We start from the raw sequence: 6,000 nt of genomic DNA on the forward strand, positions 1-6,000 counted from the left end.
AACCAGAAAAGAAAAGGCAAAAATACCAAAGCTCAGAAGATCCAAAAACACAGTAACTACTAAGTCCAAAAGAAAAGCAAAGTGCAAAACAAAGAACACGGTACAGAGGAAACTGGAGATAAACATAACAGCACAAAGACTCCGTGACAAGAGGACTGAACTCAGGGGGTATAAATACACAAACTAAATTGAACACAGGTGAAAATAATCAGGACTAAACAGGCAATTAACACAAACACAAAACACAGGAACAGTGGTGGCCTCTAGAGGCCAAAACAAACATGACACGAAAAGGAAATAACAGCGGCCTCTAGAGGCCAAAACAGTCCCAGTCCTAACAAATGTGGCCTCGATGTTGTGGACCAGGTGAACTATTTGGTCTGTAGTGGACCTCCCTCTGCGAAAGCCGGCCTGCTTGTGGGGTAGGTGAGCCTCGACGATGTCACTAATGCGGGCAAGGATAACCCTCTCCATCAGCTTGTATATTATGCAGAGGAGGGAGATCGGCTGGTAACTCTGGGGGTCTTCTGCAGGCTTCCTGGATTTCAAGATGGCAACCACTTTGGACTGATGCCAGAGAGCTGGGATAGATAGAGTCTCCAGACAGTTGGTAAGGAATCGGCATAGCCAACCGAGAGCATAAATTCCCAAATGAAAGAGGAACTCAGTGTGTACTAGGTCAACACCAGGGGCTTTTCTGCTCCCCAGGCATATTATAGCATCCATTAGTTGTTCCAATGTAATGAGGCCTGAGAGCTTGCTCGAGGCAGGGAGGCAGAAAGTAGACTCTTTAATTTGTGCATTAACCTTATGAGTGTGGGCCTTAGTTTCTTCACTTTTAGACTTCCATTTGCTGTTATCAACAAGAACTGATGTGATGGAATTGGCAGTAACCGACAAAATTTTGGTTTACTGCTATGGCCAGAGAGGCAATTTATCAAAGTCCAAGCTTGGCGCCTTGAGTGGGTGAAGTCAATAGAGCTCACGGTTTCCTCCCATCTGGCGCGTCTCTTCTCACAAAGAATCTGCATTAGAAGGTCGCATTTTACAGGTTTCTCATTGGGGCTGGCCACATTGTACTCTTTCACTGCTGACTCACATTCTTCATCTCAGCAAGGGATATACTGCTTCCAGTGACCTCTAGGGATGGAGGCCTTAGCGGCTGATGAGAGCCTGTTGGAAAAGGCACTCTAGGTTTCGGAGGATTTCCCTGTAGGATCTGGGAGGTCTTTCGTCAGTGAGTTGATGAGGTCCGTGAATTTTGACCAGTTAGCTTTGCGGAAGTTCCACCATTTTTTTCGAGGCTATTAATCTTTAGCGATTGGAGCTAATAATGATAAGGCAATGACCAGATCGCGGGAACTTATTGAGAACAGTCCATTCACAAGAGGATGTCAGTCTCCTGGAGACAAAACACAAGTCTGGATTAATCCAGGTCCTGTGTCGTCCTGAAAAGAATGACTTGTTGTCTTTGGTATCATATAGTAGGTGGAGATCCCAGCAATCAGCCCATTGCTCAATTGTTTTGCCATTCTGGTTGGTATCGGGGTAGCTCCACATGGTGTTCCTACTGTTAAAATCACCGCAAGCGATGGTAGTTGAACCTCCAAGGGGTAAGCATTGGAGGGTTATCGTGCATGGTGGGGGTTTGTAGACATTTATTATAAATATGTCACCTAGGATGGTGACAATCCATTCAGTTTTGCTGCCCTCTGGTGACTGCTGAATGGAATTAACTTGGATGCCTTCACAGACATATGTGGCGATACCATGTTGTTTACTGGGCACAAATGCTACGGTGTTGTAACCTTCAATAAAAAGCTTGTCCTCGTTGTCAGCATTAGTCTCTTGCAGGAGGAGCACATTTGCATTGTTTTCATCCGCGAGGTGGCGGATGAGATCTCTTTTGACTCTTGTAAGACCTTCCACATTGAGCTGGAAGATACAGATCTCAGAACTTGACATCGCGTTTACTTCATCTTGACAGAGATTGGTTTGCTGAGATTGGACGCACTAAGTGCATTACTGGGAATCACCACATAGAGGTTCTCAGCTTGATCCCCCTTATCTATGCTGAAAAATGTTCTAAAACACCACATATCTGGTTGAAATTAGCAACTTTTTATTCACTATTAAATCTAATTATCAAAGATAGGCAAAACAGCCATGGGTCTTGCAGTCTCATGGGTACGAACATACCAGCCCATATGTGTTGTACCTCGCAGTCTCCCTTAGTGGACCCCTTTGCTGATATTCTGCCATTTTGTGATAGTTTGGAGTGAGAGCACAGTGAGGCGAACTTCACCAGAGCATGGGTCAGAGTAGGGCCACCTCTCAAGAACCCTGTGATAATAAAGCCAAGAGCCTTGTATAGCCCCTCACCTTCTCCTGCTCCCTTTGCTATGTACTCTCTCATTCATGTGAACAGAAATAATTCAGAACACACTGATATTTCTCCAACTTAAGACTGTAGTCAGTGTGAAGGCTCATGCCACTTTACCTCAGGAGTTTCAAGACCACCTTGAAGTGTACAATAAATTCCACAGTGTAAATGTATACAAGTGTTTTGGCTCCTGAAATTTCCACCAACAAGTCCAACTTGGGTGGCACGGTGGCCTAGTGCTTAGCGCTGTCGCCTCACAGCAAGAAGGTCTGGGTTTGAGCCCCATGGCTGGTAAGGGCCTTTCTGTGTGGAGTTTGCATGTTGTCCGCGTGGGTTTCCTCTGGGTGCTCTGGTTTCCCCCACAGTCCAAAGACATGCAGGTTAGGTTAACTGGTGACTCTAAATTGACCATAGGTGTGAATGGTTGTCTATGTGTCAGCCCTGTGATGACCTGGCGACTTGTCCAGGGTGTACCCCGCCTTTTGCCCGTAGTCAGCTGGGATAGGCTCCAGCTTGCCTGTGACCCTGAAGAACAGGATAAAGCGGCTAGAAATGATGAGATGAGATGAGAAGTCCAACTTGTTTTTTTAGTTAAACTATTTAAACCCAAGTGACCAGTAAAACAAGCAAACTAAAAGAACTCAAAGATAAATAAAATAAAAATTATCTCATTGTAACAAAATAAAAGGAATTACAGACCCACTCTGACTGTTTCTCCTGATAAAATCAAGATGCACTGATGATCTCGGAGTTACTTCATTGAACAAATTTAGTGAGAAAAGGAATAAAATGGTTCTACTAATAAAAATAAAAGGGCATGGTCATGATGAAAAGTGAACATCATCACAGACTGTTTGAGTCTCTTACAACCCAATATGGACTTGAAACACTGGTGTTTTTATACTCAGATCCAAAATCATAGGAAATACTAGAGAGATAAAGTGAAAAATTCTGTTACTATAGCTTTGCATGCTGAGGAAATAAAGATTTGTCTCATGTAAACACAGATGTAGAAGCCATCTGCTCAGACGTTATGCAGAAATATGTTTTCAGAACAGGTCCTTATGCAGACAATTGAGATAAAAATCTAAGCAGAGGAATGAAAACTATCTATCTAAATGCCTTTTCTCCATTCCTCACAAGTGGGATTTATGAAGGACAAACAACATCAGATCTCGCTATTGAATTTCAAGGTTTTCTGTGATGTATATTTCACTTCACCTGTCTCAGCATTTAAGACCATTTTCTAAAGCCACAAAGATATCAGTTGTGTTCTTCTAAAAAAAGAAACAAAAATTAGAAAAAAAATGAAAAAGATGTATGATCACAATCACAAGAACAACAGCTATAGATTTACTTTATATATTCAATTAATTCTATTTAATTTATTGTTTGGTATTTTCATATGTTTGCAGCTGCAAAAGCATGTAGGCAGATGTGGTGTAAAGGAAAGAGAATAAAGTGAGACGTCCTACTGAGTATAAAGATTCTGCAGATTCTCCAGCAACCTTTATGAATTGCTCTAATGATAAACTGTGCTGCTCTCTCTCTCATATATATATATATATATATATATATATGAGTGATTCCACGCTTATGGGTACTGAAATGGGGACATGAACTTATTTTCAAAAATTCACCTAAAACCATTTCTTTTTTTTACCATCAGGTCACAAAACATGTAATCTTTAATGAATGATATGTTAAAAGATAGCTTTAATTTTCTGAGATGTAATAAAAACATATTTATATGCCAAAGTCAGAACGTAACAGAAGTGTTGTGGACATATATATTCTCAATTTTAACAATGTAGAATTACTTTTTGAAACATAGGAAGGTGATGTTTTAGCAAATATAATTAATAAACATGTGTAGTAGAATAAACATACACATTCTTTCAATAAGATTAACATGGTATATAGCTAGATTGTAATTAATTTGTAACAGACGCGAGATGGACAATCGTAACAGAAGTAATGTAACAGACATCATTTTGGAACTCATAGGCTTGACTTTGGCATATAAATGTTTTTATTACATCTCAGAAAATTAAAGTTATCTTTTAACATATCATTCATTAAAGATTACATGTTTTGTGACCTGATGGTAAAAAAAGAAATGGTTTTAGGTGAATAAGTTCATGTCCCCATTTCAGTACCCATAAGCGTGGAATCACTCATATATATATATATATATATCACTGTATATATATATATATATATATATATATAGTGGTGCTTGAAAGTTTGTGAACCATTTAGAATTTTCTATATTTCCGCATAAATATGATCTAAAACATCATCAGATTTTCACACAAGTCCTAAAAGTAGATAAAGAGAACCCAGTTAAACAAATGAGACAAAAATATTATACTTGGTCATTTATTTATTGAGGAAAATGATCCAATATTACATATCTGTGAGTGGCAAAAGTATGTGAACCTTTGCTTTCAGTATCTGGTGTGACCCCCTTGTGCAGCAATAACTGCAACTAAACGTTTCCAGTAACTGTTGATCAGTCCTGCACATTGGCTTGGAGGAATTTTAGCCCATTCCTCCATACAGAACAGCTTCAACGCTGGGATGTTGGTGGGTTTCCTCACATGAACTGCTCGCTTCAGGTCCTTCCACAACATTTTGATTAAATTAAGGTCAGGACTTTGACTTGGCCATTCCAAAACATTAACTTTATTCTTCTTTAACCATTCTTTGGTAGAACGACTTTTGTGCTTAGGGTCATTGTCTTGCTGCATGACCCACCTTCTCTTGAGATTCAGTTCATGGACAGATGTCCTGACATTTTCCTTTAGAATTTGCTGGTATAATTCAGAATTCATTGTTCCATCGATGATGGCAAGCCATCCTGGCCCAGATGCAGCAAAACAGGCCCAAACCACAATACTACCACCACCATGTTTCACAGATGGGATAAGGTTCTTATACTAGAATGCAGTGTCTTCCTTTCTCCAAACATAACACTTCTCATTTAAACCAAAAATTTCTATTTTGGTCTCATCCGTCCACAAAACATTTTTCCAATAGCCTTCTGGCATGTCTACGTGATCTTTAGCAAACTGGAGATGAGCAGCAATGTTATTTTTGGAGAGCAGTGGCTTTCTCCTTGCAACCCTGCCATGCACACCATTGTTGTTCAGTGTTCTCCTGATGGTGGACTCATGAACATTAACATTAGCCAATATGAGAGAAGCCTTCAGTTGCTTAGAAGTTACCCTGGGGTCCTTTGTGACCTCGCCGGCTATTACACGCCTTGCTCTTGGAGTGATCTTTGTTGGTCGACCACTCCTGGGGAGGGTAACAATGGTCTTGAATTTCCTCCATTTGTACACAATCTGTCTGATTGTGGATTGGTGGAGTCCAAACTCTTTAGAGATGGTTTTGTAACCTTTTCCAGCCTGATGAGCATCAACAACACTTTTTCTGAGTTCCTCAGAAATCTCCTTTGTTCGTGCCATGATACACTTCCACAAACATGTGTTGTGAAGATCAGACTTTGATAGATCCCTGTTCTTTAAATAAAACAGGGTGCCCACTCACACCTGATTGTCACCCCATTGATTGAAAACACCCGAGTCTAATTTCACCTTTAAATTAACTGT

Source organism: Neoarius graeffei, chromosome 24, assembly GCF_027579695.1.
Source record: "Neoarius graeffei isolate fNeoGra1 chromosome 24, fNeoGra1.pri, whole genome shotgun sequence".
In the NCBI taxonomy this organism is placed as follows: domain Eukaryota; kingdom Metazoa; phylum Chordata; class Actinopteri; order Siluriformes; family Ariidae; genus Neoarius; species Neoarius graeffei.